A 15,993-nucleotide genomic window follows, 5' to 3' on the forward strand; every position below is an offset into this window, starting at 1 on the left:
CAGCAGCTGCAGCTCCAGTTTCATCCTTAGCCCGGGAACTCCCATGTTCCGCAGGTGAAGTCAGAAAAAGAAAAAAATATATATAATCCTTAATATTAGGCAGAAAATGGAATGATAAAAATACCTGTTCTAGTAAGTTAGCAAAAGTTAGCAAAAGTTGGCATCAACGTGGGCTTGTGCGGTGAGCAAATAATATAGAGGAGAAAAGAGTCAAGCTTTGCCCCGAATTACGTGTGGGAGAGAGGATGCCTGTTCTGGGCTGGGGTGGTGGTATTGGGATGGATGTTGTATAGTATCTGGACAAGGCCGATGAACTCTTAAAGGGGAGGAGTTTGTACAAGGGGTCTGGCAGGATGTGAGGGTGCAGAACCGTCCGTGTACCAAGAAATCCTGAGAGTCTGTAGTAGCTCAGACTCGGGCCATGTCGCAGAGACAGGCAAGGAGTGGAGTTGGTTTGGGAGGATGACCTCAGAGGGGGAGCAGGATGCGGGGCATCTGATCGGAAGGAAGGAGCAGCTGGCATAGTGTGAAGAAGGCTGAACGCAGTCAGGAGACTGGGTTCTGTGTCTAGAGCGCTTACCGCGACCACTGGTCTGTCCTGTGCCCAGCGTATGCGGGGGCAACTTGAGCTTGTCCAGCATCCTCTGCTCCACTCGGCTATGCTCGTAACGGGTAAAAGCAGACAGGACCACGTACATCGGGCAGTTAATGTCGTAATCATTTGGTGGACTTAAGGCCTCATGGATTGTCCCTTCGTCCACTCAACACACGGGTAAAGTGATGAGGTCAGTTTTGGACAGGCTGACTTGAAGGGAGCCTTGACGGTTTAGGTGGATTACTTATAAAATTAGAAGAAAGAGTGGCAGTTGAGCTAAAAAAAAATCCTGGATATATTTTTTTTTAAAAAAAAGAACGTGTAGGAAATTACTGAGGAAGAATTCAAGAGAGAGATGGAGAGGGAAGAGGAAGAGGAAAGATAAGAGAAGAGAAAGAACGGGGATGAAGGGGGGCGGTCCTGTCATCCCTTAGCAGTAACGAAACCTAGTACTGCTCGGATGCATGTCCCCTCCCTGGCCTTGCTTCATGGGTTAAGGATCCGGCCTTGCTATGAGCTGTGGTAGAGATCACAGACGTGGCTCGGATCCAGCATTGCTGCAGCTGTGGTGTAGGCTGGCAGCTGCAGCTCTGATTTCACCCCAGCCTGGGAACTTCCATGTGCCTCAGATGCAGCCCTAGAAACCAGGGGAGAAAAAAAAAAAGGCGGAGGTGGATGTAGCAGGTAAGCCCGAGGCAAAAATTGTGCTGTAGATGAAATCAATGCTCGGAGCCTGATCCTGCATCTGGGAAAGTGATGATAACCGCTGGAGGCTGCAGTCCTCGGGAGGGTGTGTCAAAAGAGATCAGAGCCTTGTGCTAAAGTGGAGCCGGGGAAGCCCAGCAGGAACTGCTAGAGGCCGCGGTCACAGGCCCAGGACTTGGAACGGGGCCCTGAGGCAGGTAACCAGCACTGCACACAAGTCTGTGAGCCGAAGTGGGCAAGCTGGGATGTCCATATGGAAGATGAAGTCCAAGTTTACCTCGTTCACTAAGAGTCTTACCCTTGGTCCCATCGACGTGCTGATCTGGAACAGATCCAAGACTGTAATGAGGTAAAAGCACCATGAGGTGGCGATGTACGAAAGCTTTTTTTTTCCTCACGGGGAAGAAGCGCACTGTGGGTTTGTCTTTAACCTCTGGCTGGAGAGCAAGGGACGCATCCACGTCCCTTGCATTCACGCAACAGCTTTAGCATCCACGAGTGCCAGCTGCTCGTGAGGGCTGGGCATGCTCGGGTGTGCGTGTTCGCTCGTGCACGCATGTGCATGCTTGCCTGTCGGTATGTATTTTTACTTCAAAGTCAGTGACCAGCAAATGAGGCAGCAGGGACACACTGGCAGCGGCTGCCCGCTTGGGGCCACACTCTGTGAAAATGGATTGCCTCTGTCTTCACAGCCTGATCCTTGCTGGAGGAAAAGACTTAAATTAGATTTCAGGGAGCCCTCCATGGCAGCTCTCTTCAGAACAGGCTCACATTTCCGTAGAAGATGCGGAGTCTCCCAGTTTGCTGCGGCCTCCTCATCTCTTTGCCCTAGACAGGCTGGACCCCTTCCCACTGTCACTTCTCCTTTGTCCCGGTGCTGCAGCTCTGTGGTTCATGAAGCCTCCTCCCGGTCCCGCTTCTCTCTCTCCAGGGCCCCATCATGCTTGTCATCATTTTGGAGCCTAAACACAGGATTTGTACCAGCTTCCTCTACGCCACGGAGCACCGAGTGCCAAAGGAACAAAATCAGCCATCCTCTGTTCATCTGGGATGCACTAGGGCTCACTCTTCCTGGGGGCGGGTGGAAGAGGGCCTATACTTCTCTTTTTTTTTTCTTTTAATGTCGCACCTGCGACCCAGTGTGTAAAACTCAGACGTCGCCCTGCAGTCGCTTTTGCCCAATTAGAGATGCACCAGCCACCGGCCCACACGAACGCACAAACGCTGCTGGGTGACTTTTGTGTGTGCAACATGCCTCATGACCCGGCCCAGGTCAGGCACAACCGCCTCCTGGTGGGCTGAAATGCCATCCTCTTTTTTCCCTGCACGAAAAAATGTAGAAGCATACAAATGGGAGTGATCTTGCAGGAATTCTATTGAGCCTGCTCCATTTTACACATTTACAAAATATGAAGCTATTTAGCCTAATAGTAAAAGTGGTACACAAAGAGCTAGGATAGGAGGCAGACCACACCCAGTGAATTCTGGTGCTTCAGGAGGTAGGAGCAATTGCAGCCAACTGAGAACAGGAGGGTAGGTGCCAGGAAAGGGCTTCCCTCTGTGATACGCTTTGATGGATAAATGAACCTTTTTTTAGGGCCTTCGGCATAGGGAAGTTCTTAACTGGCTGAGCCGCAGTAGGCGCTCCATAGGGTGGTTGTGTTTTTTGAAGAACCTCTATACTATTTTCATGGTGGCCTCACCAGTTTACAGTCCCAGCAACAATGCACAAGGGTTTCCTTTGCTCCACATCCTCACCAAACACGTCACTTGCTCTCTATATTCTTTTTGATAATATCTCTTCTAAGAAGTGGGAGGTGATACCTCATTATAGTTTTGATTTGCATTTCCCTGACGATTAGTGATATTGAGCGCTTTCCATGTAGTCGTTGGCCATCTGTTATGTCTTCTTTAGAAAAGATCTATTTAGTTCCTGTGCCTATCTTGAATCAGATTTTTTAAAAGCAATATGTGTTCTTTATTAACTCTTTATCAGATATACGATTTCCAAATATTTTCTCTCATTTGGTAGGTTTCCTTTTTTGATGGTTTCCTTTGCTGTGCAGGAGTGTTTCAATTTGCCGTGGTCCTACTTGTTAATTTTTGCTTTTGGTGTCATCCAAAAAAAATCATCGCCAAGACCAAAGTCAAGAAGCTTTCCTCCTATAATTTTTTCCCCAGGAGTTTCACGGTTTTGGGTCTTATACTCAAGTCTTTAATCCATTTTGAGTTGATTTTTGTGCATGGTTCCAGTTTTACTCTTTTGCCTGTGGCTGTCCAGTTTTCCCAACATCAATAATGAAAAAACTTCCCCTTTGTATAGTCTTTGCTCACCTGTCATATATTAAATAACCATATATATAGATGTCTGTATATTTTTGGGCTGTCAATGCGGTTCAATTGATCTATGTGTATGTTTTTATGCCAATACTATACTGTTTTTATTATTATAACTCGATAACATGATTTAAAATTAATAACTGTGATGCTTTCAGCTTTGTTCTTTTTTCTCAAGATTACTTTGGCCTTTGAGGTCTCTTGTAGTTCTATACAAATTTTAGGATTTTTTTCTTTTTTTGTATTGAGAATTTCGATAGGGTGGCACTGAATCTATAGATGGCTTTGGGTAGTATGAATATTGTAACTATATCAATTCTTCCAGTCTGTGAGTTTGGAATATCTCCATTTTATTTGTGTCTTTTTCAGTTTCTTTCCTCACTGTCTTACAATTTTTGGTGTACAGCTCATTACCCTCCTTGGTGAAATTTTTGTTCTTTTTGATGCAATTGTAAACAGAGTGTTTACTTCAAAGATTACTTAAAAGTCTTTATTGAGATATACTTCAAATACTATAAAATTCACCTATTTAAGGTGTACAATGCAGTGAAATTTAGTATATTCACAGAGGTTAGCAGCCATAACTGCAAGTTAGAACATTTTGCCATCACAAAATGGAAAAACAGCGCTAATGAACAGTCGCTCCTATTTCCTAGACTCCCCAGCCCTAGACAACCACTGATCTATATTTTATGTCTAGATTTCTCTATTCTGGACATTGTATATTAATGGAATTATACAGTACATGGTCTTTTGCTTCTGGCTTCTCTCACTTAGCATAATTTCAAGGTTCATCCACGTTGCAGCATGAGTCAGTATTCCATTTCTTTTTCTTGGCTAAATAATATTCCATTGTATGGTTGTACCCCCCCCTTTTTTTTTTTGGTCTTTTTGCTATTTCTTTGGGCCGCTCCCGCGGCATATGGAGGTTCCCACGCTAGGGGTCAAATCAGAGCTGTAGCCGCCGGCCTACACCAGAGCCACAGCAACGCGGGATTGTTAACCCACTGAGCAAGGGCAGGGATCGAACCCGCAACCTCATGGTTCCTAGTCGGATTCGTTAACCACTGCGCCACGACGGGAACTCCTACCCCATTTTGTTTACCCACTTATTAGTTGATGGACATTTGAGGTGTTTTCACTTGTGGCTACTATGAATAATGGTGTAAGGAACTTTCATGTATGAGTTTTTAATATGGACATATGTTTGCATTCTCTTTGGTGTATGACCTAGGAAGGGAAATACCAGCTCATATTTTACCTCTGTGTTCAACTTTTTGAGAAACTGCCAAACTTTTTTCCAAAGTGGCTGCCACTTATTACATTCCCACCAGCAACAGATGAAGATTCCAGTTTCTCCATATCCTTGTTATTGTGCATCTTTTGAATCACAGACATCCTGCTAGATGTGAAGTGATATCTCATTGTGATTTTTATTTGCATTTCCCTAATTACTGATGATATTGAGCATCTTTTCATGTGCTTTTTGGCCATTTATACAGCTTGCTTTTTTTTGGGGGGGGGGGATGGCTATTCAAACTCTTTGCCCATTTTTAATTGGGTTCTTCGCTTTCTTATTATTGAATGGATGAATGAGTTTTTGAGAGGCAGAGTGTAGGAGCAAAAGCTTTGATGTGGTGAAAGGTGACTGCAAATGGAGAGTGGGAAATGAAACAGATTGGCTGGAGGGTAACGGTTATGTAGGAGATGTGAATCTGAATTTATCGGAGATGACTGCCAAACATCTCTATTTATCTACCTAGTGGGGATAACAATGAGACAAAATGCAATAAAAAACCAGTGCTTACAGATAGGAGAAGCTTGTAAATAGAAGCTGGTGCCATTGCTCTTATTGGCTGCCTAAAATGGGTTGGTCACTGCCTTAGGAATATTATGTGTGATCTGATTAATTCTCCTAACCACTCTATGAGTTTTCCCATTTTTCATATGGGGTAGCTAAATGTCAGGGAAGTTAAGTCACTCGCCCTAGGTTATCCAACTGATAAATGGCAAAAATCAGCTCCAAACCCAGGCCTGCCAGCCTCTGAAGTACCGTGGGAGCAGTGGCGCGCTCCTTGGGAAGTAAAGCGACAGAGGAATGTTGGGGGCGCTTGTTGGACAGGCCCTTGACTGTTCAGAGAGAGAGTTCATGCTTAATTTGGAGGCATGGGAGAGCTGCCATCTAGGAGCAAGGGAGATGAGGAAGATGAAGCTGGACAATTTGGAGTGAGGGCCAGAAGCTGAGAGACAGGTGAGGAGGCTATTGAAATAGTCCAGGTGAAGGATAAAGAGGGCAGAACTGACAGGGTCACAAGGTGCCCAGGAAGGAAGATAGAGAAGCAGAGCTGTGCTGGAGCCAGCTTAGACCAGCTTGTGAGCACCAGTTACTAAATTTGCAGCCAAGCGTTACATACTGCCTTTATTACAAATTAAATTATATCAACTCGAAATTTGAAAACTTATATTAAAAACAAAAGTAATAACATAGGATTCAGCAGTCCCACTCCTGGGCATCTATCTGGAGAAAACTCTAATTTGAAAAGATACATGCACCCCAGTGTTCAGAGCAGCACTACTCACAATAGCCAAGACTTGGAAGCAACCTAAATGCCTACCAAGAGATGAATGGATAAAGAGGATGTGGTACATATATCCAATGGAATATTACTCAGCCGTAGTGAAATAATGCCATTGCCACAACATGGATGGGCCTAGAGATTATCTTTTTTTTTTTTTTTTGTCTTTGCTATTTCTTTGGGCCGCTCCCGCGGCATATGGAGGGTCCCAGGCTAGGTGTCGAATCCGAGCTGGAGCCACTGGCCTATGCCAGAGCCACAGCAACGCGGGATCCGAGCCGCGTCTGCAACCTACACCACAGCTCACAGCAACGCCGGATCGTTAACCCACTGAGCAAGGGCAGGGACCGAACCTGCAACCTCATGGTTCCTAGTGGGATTCATTAACCACTGCGCCACGACGGGAACTCCGAGATTATCATTCTAACTGAAGCAAGTCAGAGAAAGACAAATATTCTATGATATCACTTATATGTGGCATCTAAAGTGATGACACAAATGATCTTATTTACAAAACAAAACCAGACTCGCAGACATGGACAGCAAATTTATGGCTACCAAAGAGGAAGAAGCAGGGCGATAAATGAGGATTTGAGGATTGGCACATACAAACTAGTATGTAGGAAATATGTAAACAACAAGGTCCTACAGCACAGCCCAGGGAGATGTAGTCGATATCTTGTAATAAACTATAATGGAAAAGAATCTGAAAAATTGTATATTCAAAATGTACATATATAAAAAATATATTACATATAAAATATACACGATATAATATATATAATTGAATCACTTTGCTGTAAACCTGAAACTAACATGACCTTGTAAACCAACTAAACTTCAATAAAAGGAAATGCCAAGGCAACATACACTCAAAAGTCACAACTTCCTCTCGCTTTTGACTGCTTTTTGCTGATCCCTATGCTCCTGAGGTTACTCCGTCTCTTTTTTCTCTGTGGGGGACATGCCCTATGATGTATACGTACCACTCCCCTTCTTGTCCGTAGGTTCAAAGACATGCAGGTGCCTTGGAACTGGTCATGGTGGGGTAGTTAGTGCAGGGAAATAAGTAAATTCCATAAAGCAGGGGTTTTTCGTGGAGGGCGCTTGTTAAATAAACATTTACGAGGCACCGAGGGGGAGAGACGCTGTGCGAGGAGAACACGTAGCCCTGGGCAGTTGCTCAGCTGCGGAGGGAGAGGCAGAGGAAGGATGGGAGGGTTTCTGGTCCCTGACACTCGCCTGGAAGTCCTGCGCGTGAGGGACGTAGGACGGGAACAATGGGAAAGGAAGGCTTCCTCAAGGGGGCAGGTCTGTTCAGGGCTCCAGGGAGAAGAAGGGGTAGAGTCAGGGCTGGCAGGGCACATAGGACACACATATCTAGTCTATGGGGTCTTCGTTTGGTCTTTGTTTGGTCACCTGCCTTCTTTTTTTTTTCTTGGCCACTCCCAAGGCATGTGGAATTCCCAGAGTCAGGGATCCAACCCTCGCCAGGGCAGTGACCTAAGCGGCTGCAGTGACAATGCTGGATCCTTCACCCGCTGTGCCGTAAGGGAAATCCGTGGCCCCCTGGCTCCTCGACCCACAGGATGAAGAGTGGGACTTTCCAGGGCAGAGGCTTTTATCTGTGACTGTGTGCTCCCTTCAGGGCATCTGCTGGGTGCTAAGGAGAGAGGATGTGAACTGGATTCCCCTTTCTGTCTGAGATTAAAGTGGGTCCCGCCAGTCTCCATCTTTCCTGGATAGTTTAAAACAAAAACAAAAACCAATGGTCAAGTTCTCTGGGAGTCCCAATATCTACTTATAATTAACCGTCTGACCTTGGACACGGTCCTTAGCCACGCCCAGCCTCAGTTTCCTCCTCTGTTAAGTTCGAATGTTGGACTGAGCTTTTCTAGCTGGAATTCTAGGAGCTTTTGCCCTTCACGCCACACCTTCTTGCTGTCTGCTCAACTGCGGGGCAGGCCTGACTGAGTTCTGGGGGCTCTGCTCCCAAGATAGTAATTTATGAAGCACTCATTCATCTGGACGTCATGCATCAGGTGGGGAAGGAGGGACGGTGATCCCGTCAGCCAGAGTAAAGGCGACCCAGAAAGGCTTTATCAAACCAAATGGAACGGATGGATGGCAGGCTTCCCAGTGTCAGGGATATATTGATTCAGGCAAATGTATGATCTATCGCATGAATATCTCAGAGGCTGTTGTATATAGAGACACTGCGGTATGGAAAGTGTTTTTTACACGATGAAGGATGGCTTTTTTGTGCCGCATCATTGCAGTGTGAAGTCATGTGTGGAACCCTAGCCTCAGTCCCTGGACCGCGCGTTATGGAAACAATGATACTCTTTCATCATCACCGGTGAGCAGGGAAATGTACAATTAGGGTCCTAATAAGATCAGAGCAAGAGAGATGATGGCGGCTTCTCTTGGGATCCAGAACTGCCTGGGACCAGGGAGGGGCAAGGCTGCTTAATCAGACTGTCTGCCTGTTAGAGGGAGTTGCAAGGTGACTGCTGACTCCCTGCACTGTGGCCTGTCTTGCCTGAGAGTCAGGGAGCCCACAGGAGCCCTTTATACGGCCTTTGTCATGCTAATTACTGTAATCCCTGATGGAATTGTCTGAATCCAAAGGGTTCTAGCAGTTCTGCTGTGGCTCAGCAGGTAACAAAAGTGGGTAACTAGTCTGACTAGGATCCGTGAGGATACAGGTTCCCATCCCTGGCCTCACTCAATGGGTTAAGATTCCAGCATTGCCCTGAGCTGCGGTGTTGGGTGTAGGTCTCAGATGTGGCTTGGATCCTGTGTTGCTATGGCTGTGGCGTAGGCTGGCGGCTAGCTCCAATTCAACCCCTAGCCTGGGAACCTCCATGTGCTGCGGGTGCGGCCCTAAAAAGACAGGAAAAAAAAAAAAAAAGTGTTCTAACTTTACACTCACACTTTTTACTTCTCTCTCTTTTGGCATTTGAGCCTGCTGAAATCAAACTCCTGGAGGCAATTTGCTGTTTGGCACAAGAGGCAAGACCAGAAGTTAGGCTTCCCCAATAGCTAAGGGCCCATTTCTGCTATACCTCGGTTTTGAAGCCTACTATGGAGAATGTTCACCTCAGTAAACCCCAATAGCCCATCAGGAAATCTCAAAGGCTGCTCTTCGTTCAGACTAGTGTCAAGGAAAGAGACCTTTGCTGCCAGCCTTCCTACTGTGGGCCTGGAACAAATACGCCTGGATTCCAGTCTCAAGTGCACAGCTTCTTATCCTGTGTCTTCCAAATACTCATTATTTCTGAGCCTCAGTTATCATAGCGTTAAATAGAGATGAACTCATATTCCATATGTATTTATTGAGCATCTATTATGTGATAGGTACTATCATGGATGCTGATGGTAATAGTGCCAATGTCATTGGTATTTTGGCAAAAATTAAATGAAATGAAAGCAAGTGAATACTAAGCATAGCTCCCCACGAATGATAAACATTCAGCTGGTGCTGGCGATTAACGTGAGTGAAAGTTCCCCAGATGTGCTTATTTCTTCCTTTTACAACCATTTATTTGAAGGGTCAGAAATGAGAAATGCAGAGTCCATGTCATTGAGTTTTGTCTCTTGGAATTGAATCCTGTCCCTGCTATTGGCAGGCTTATGTGAAGTGTCAAGATTAGATACATAAATCTTTAGCCTATGTCTCAAACACAATTAGCACTCAATTAATGATGCTAATTATCATTACTATATTGTCATTACTATTGGATTCTTATCAAACAGGTTAATAGATACTTTCAATGCAACGTGAATGTACTAAATGCCTAGAACACAATAGCATTTAATTGATGATACCAAGTATTGTTGTTGTTAGATAGACAGATACTTTCAGAGCCATGTGAATATACTAAAGGGAACAAAAAGCAAAGGGGCCATCAAGGGGCCAGTTCACAGAGCTGGCGCTTGACAGATATACTGGAAACGCTTTGGAAGAAAAGGAAGAAGGGCTGCCATCGTGAAGGGAGCAGAATGCGCAAAGCTTGAATGTTCAGGAAGGGGCAAGTTCCCAGGGCAAAGGGAGAGTTGGGGAGGGTGCGTCAAGGTGAGATCAGAAGGATGGGGCAAAGCTGTAAGACTCTGTAAGAGACGAAGGAGTTTGTTCCGTGGAAATTGGCAGTGGGGAGCCACTGCAGATTTCTAAAGGCGTATTTTGGGCTGGGAGACAGAGACCCGGCTGGCTGCTTTTCCTGGCCCTTCCTCTACCCCACCTCAGCCATCCAGCTGAATACTCAACTAGGAGCCCTAAAACCGATGCCCTTCTGACCCTGTTCTTGGGGTGCTGAGCCTGGGATGGAATTTATATGCACCCTGCCACTGTATGGCCGTGTCTTAGTGGAAGCTCAGCTGAGCACCAGAATTTGCCTCCAAAAGCGGAAGGAAGAAAAATTCTGCGCCAGGCTGTTTGACCTCCATTTAGCAGATCTCGTTTCCGAAGTGTTTGGGTTCCAAAGGCGGGTTCGAGCCTGGGACAGTATCCCTGCGGTTGAATCCCAGAGCTTGAAACAGATGATCCTACCAACCAGTCTCCCCAGGGCCGGAAAATAAGGGAAAGATAGATGGTGAGCAAGGTCTCTCCCGCCTGCTGACCGCGATAGGAAGGTCCGCCTCCTCCGCCTCCTCCGCTCCTCTTCCTCTGTTTCCCTTTCGTCTTCTTTGTGTGTGGTGCTTTTGGTGATCATCAGCAGCGTTCATTGAATGGTAATTGTGTTCTTGGCATCTAGTACATTCGCGTGGCATTGAAAGCATCCGTTTATCTGTTTAACAATAATCTAATGGCTGTGATAATAGAATGATGATACTCAGCGTTATGAGTTACATGCTAATTGTGTTGGACGCACAGAGCTAGACATTTTCATAGATAATCTTGACACCTCCCAGACGCCTGCACCATCACGCCGGTCGCAGTGGCAGGTTTCAGAGCCAGCACCACCTGTGCCATAAGACTGCGCTCCTGCCTTTCTGTTCCACGTGCAGGACAGACTGCTTTCCACTTACCCTTTGAGACTTTAGCACTGTTATTAACTTGTCAACAGGTTTCCCCTGCATTTTCATTCCTCTTGCTTGGCAGCAGATGGTGGAACAGGGGTGCAGAGGGTTTTCTAAATCGCCGTTCTCTTCCAGGAGTGCCTGTGTCATCTCTCCTGGTGACCTCTGGGAGTGAAAGTCACACTGTCCACGTGGCCCATTTCCCTCCTTCGGCTCCCTCCACCATCTGTGGCTCGGAGCTCCCATCCTCTGCTGCTGCTGGGAGGGTTTGAAGGGCTGTCCACTGTCCCACCGCAAAGGGTCGGACTGCATGGCTCAGAGAAGCCAGGCTCTGCCCTTAGCAGTGCTTCTCTCTTCTCTGTGCTTAGAAACAAACTCCCTCGGTACGAGGTACGAAGGAGGTGACGCCTGCTGGTATCGGCTCCTTCAGTTCCTTGTTCTGAAACTTCCAGTGCTGGAAGTGTCCCAGGAGGCTGGGGCCTCACTGCCCAGCTGGGCCCCCCATGGTACCAAGGCCTTTCCTGACTTTCCCCTGAACATACGTGAGTAGAGGCCCGCATCCAGCCCTCAGGAGCCTCCGGAAGTCGGCTCCCTCAGGTCATCCTACTGGTAAAACCACTTAAACCCTGGTTAGTGGTCACCTACTCAAACTAGGTTTTCCCTTTAAACATGAGATTTCAGGACAAGACCCTTAACCTCTAGTGTGTTGGTATAGGGTCGGGGAGAGCCTTATTTGGGCAGGCAGGCCTGTGGAAGTCCCGATCTGCATTTATGGTGTAGACGGTGCTCTGTCTCTGCTGCTTCTGCCTTGTAAACCTTCCTTCTGGCTTTCTGGAGAATCATCCCAGGGGCCATGCAGGATGGAAATGTGTTCCAAGGGGGTTCTGATGTGGCGGAAAAGAGGAGACACTTTTCTAAGATCCCTTTAGTCTGGTGTCGCCACCTCTTACTTCATGTATGTTAAGCTGATGCTCCAGCTAAGTCATAACCTCCTTGAGGTTACCGTACCAATGCTTGGTGCATTTCATGCTAAGAGGTAATCTCTGTTCAAAGTCAGAGCTGGTCATTATTTTGAAAGTCATTGTTTTATTTAGTAAAATAAAGTTTTAAAATACATTTTTATTAATAACATTAATTAAGGAGTTCCTGTTGTGGCTCAGTGGGAACGAACCTGACTAGGATCCATGAGGACGCAGGTTCGATCCCTGGCCTTGCTCAGTGGGTTAAGGATCGGGCATTGCCATGAGCTGTGGTGTAGGTTGCAGATGGAGCTTAGAGCCCGAGTTGCTGTGGCTGTGGTGTAGGCTGGCGGCTACAGCTCCGATTTGCCGCCTAGCCTGGGAACCTCCATATGCCTCAGGTTTTCCCCTAAAAGCCAAAAAAAAAAAAAGAAAAAATTAATTAAAATGATATTTAAATGTTTTATTAAAAATAATAAATATTTAATATTTATTAAAATACCTACCCTGAGAGGACAGATACGATGGTCAGCATTTTACAGATGAGGAGAGAGGTTGGACTGCACTGGCCGTGTAAACAAGCACGAGCCCGTGGGGCCTTCCTGGGACAGAGCCTCCCCCACATCCTCAGCCAAAGCTCCTCTCTGAAGTGCCGAGATGACAACATCTGATACATGTTTCCTGAATTGTTTTTCCGATACTAAAACCTCCACCAAGTGGCAGAAATTAACTACTTGATGATCATGAGCACGTGTTCCCCAGACCTGCTGGCGCCTAAGGATTGATAATGTGAACCCCTGGGACACCGCCCTGTCATCCCGCCATCAACCAGCCAGAGAAGGGGACTCTCCTCCCCCACCTGGCCTTTGCAAATACTTGGCTGAAACCTTTGGGGAGTTCAAGGTTTTGTACTGGCACCTTATGGTAAAAGCGGCATTTTCCTTCACCACAACCCAGTGTCAGGAGATGGGTTTTACTGCGCATGGGCGAGTGGACCCAAGTTTAGTTGAGTGACAGTCAGGGTCCCACAGCTGATAAGGCACAGAATCGGGATTTGAACCGGGCATGGGAAAGCCTGTGCCATTGATGCCACCTCGTACCCTGCAGCATAAGCACCAGATCTGATTTCCAGTCTAAGCCTCTAGTTAGATGACCTCTAAGGTGAATCTATATCACACGTTCTCTGTCCTGAATGCTGCAGCCTCACTTGTCTCCTGGTCAGTCCTGATCATGGTGAGAACGCGGAGGAGAGAGTGGCAGGTGCAACGGAGCCTCTGGGGGCAGGCGTCCGGCTTGTGGTCCAGCAGCCCCGATTTACCTCATGTCATTCATTTTGATTTGATTTTGTTTTAAAGAGATAGATGCACAAAGTCTTTTTCACAAGGGATTCTGCATTTGAACCAAAAAATAAAGAATGGGAGTTGAGTAAAAATCTTCAGACTTCTCCCCAGAGTAGTACATAGCTGGCGCCATTCCGGATGCATGGGGGAGAAACTGATTCTTTACATGATGGATAGCTTAGGACAGTGGTTCTCAAAGCGTGGTGTTTGAATCTCTGATGTTCCTAAAACTCTTTCAGGAGATCTGTGAGGTTAAAACACTTTTCAAAACAAATACTGAGATGTTGGAGATCCAGTCGTGACTCAGCGGAAACGAATCTGACTAGCCTCCATGAGAATGCAGGTTTGATCCCTGGCTTCGCTCAGTCGGTTAAGGATCCGGTGTTGCTGTGAGCTTTGGTGTAGGTTGCAGACGTGGCTCGGATCCTCCGTTGCCGTGGCTGTAGCGTAGGCTGGCAACTACAGCTCTAATTTGACCTCTAACCTTAGAACCTCCATGTGCCTGAGTGTGGCCCTAAAAAAAAACAAAATACCTAAGATGCTGTTTTCCCCTTGTACTAAGTTGACATTTGCCCTGGTTGTGAAAAAGGAGTAATTTGTAAAATGCTGGCACCTTAGCAGGACTCAAGCAGTGGCGCCAAACTGTACGAGGAATCGTATTTTTCACCAGAACACATTGATGATGAAAAAAACAGGTTGGTTTTCATTAAGCCCTTCATTTGGCTCTTCAAAATATTTTGTGTGACAAAGTAAGATGCATAGATAGGGCACCTCTGCTGTGTGCCAGCGTCCCATGAGCATCGGAGGAAAAGCTCTGTGTGCTTTGAACTGTGGGCTAAACCAGCAGCTTTTTTCAAGGAACACCATTTTTACCTGAAAGAATGACTGATAGGCAGTCTATCATTATTCACACTTGGGTATTTAGCAGATATTTTCTAAAAAAAAAGGCATAAAGTGGGCCAGTCATTTCAAGGAGAACAACTGACAATATTCTTGCCTAAAATAAAATTAAGCTTTCAAGTGAAAATTAGAATTTTGAAAAACCTCTGTCTACCACGGTAAGCTTGACAGACCCCTAGCTCTTAAAGATTTTTCTGATGAGATTGATAGTAATATTAGCAGTTGTGACTTTTTTTTGGGGGGGGGGAATATTGTATAATGAACTAGGTCAGCATTTGGAGGATCTGGGGAGTTCCTGTCGTGGCTCCACGGTCATGAATCCAACTAGTATCCATGAGGATGCAGATTTGATCCCTGGCCTCACTCAGTGGGTTAAAGATCTGGCGTTGCCATGAGCTGTGTGTGTAGGTCATGGACGGGGCTCGGATCTGGTGTGGCTGTGGCTGTAGTGTAGGCTGGCGGCTGCAGCTCTGATTGGACCCCCCAGCCTGGGAACCTCCATATGCCTCGGTGTAACCCTAAAAGGACAAAAAACAAACAAAAACAGTTGGAGGATCTGCAGTGAACTAATATTTTCCAAATAACCAACACATACTGTTATAAAATCATGCATGGATAAGAGGACTATTCAAAGTTCAAGCAAACAGTGGATTTTTTTATTACAGAGTACATGAAGCTCATTGAAATGATTTCAGATTCCACATTACAACTAACCTTTAAGGAACTATCATTTGTTGTATTCTAGTGTCAAACCGAAGAATATCCCCAAGTATTTTTTAAAAAATCAAGAACTAGGTTTTTAAATATTTTTGCACCTACATCTGTCTTCCTCTTCCTCATCTCCTTGCCTCTTTTACCATCTAACCCAGAGGTAATTACCATCGTGAATTTTGTATTTATCCTGCTCTGCTTTAAAAAATAGTATGATATACATATCACATATGACTATATCCACCAACAATGTATATGTTTAGTTTTTCTTGTTTTGAGCTTGATTTATAACAGTGCTTTCATATGATACATAGTTCTTTTATAATTTGCTGTTTTCAGTCAAGGTGTATTTCTAAGAGTAGCTGCTTCTGAGCAGATGTTAGACCAAACCCCCTGTTTTTAGTTCAGACTTCATTCCGACTTCCAGGATTGCCTCGTGCCGCCAACCCCTGAATGTTTGGAGTTTCCTCGATATAAACTGCTTCACTTGTTTGGAGTTCCCGTCGTGGCGCAGTGGTTAACGAATCCGACTAGGAACCATGAGGTTGCGGGTTCGATCCCTGCCCTTGCTCAGTGGGTTAACGATCCGGCGTTGCCGTGAGCTGTGGTGTAGGTTGCAGATGCGGCTCGGATCCCGCGTTGCTGTGGCTCTGGCGTGGGCTGGTGGCTACAGCTCCGATTCGACCCCTAGCCTGGGAACCTCCATATGCCGCGGGAGCGGCCCAAGAAATAGCAACAACAACAACAACAACAAAAAAGACAAAAGACAAAAAATAAATAAATAAATAAACTGCTTCACTTGTTGGATTTCCCTACTACCGGCTTAGGTTTTAACTTTTTCAAATTTG

At 45.9% G+C, this 15,993-nt stretch overlaps 1 long non-coding RNA gene across 2 annotated transcripts in view; it reads left to right on the plus strand.

Moving 5' to 3' along the window:
• LOC125110792 (uncharacterized) overlaps nucleotides 1-15,993 on the plus strand; it is a 147,521-nt gene that overhangs the window by 24,433 nt on the left and 107,095 nt on the right. The gene's annotated exons all lie outside the window — the stretch shown is intronic.

The sequence above is a fragment of the Phacochoerus africanus genome, chromosome 11 (assembly GCF_016906955.1).
Source record: "Phacochoerus africanus isolate WHEZ1 chromosome 11, ROS_Pafr_v1, whole genome shotgun sequence".
Classification (NCBI taxonomy): domain Eukaryota; kingdom Metazoa; phylum Chordata; class Mammalia; order Artiodactyla; family Suidae; genus Phacochoerus; species Phacochoerus africanus.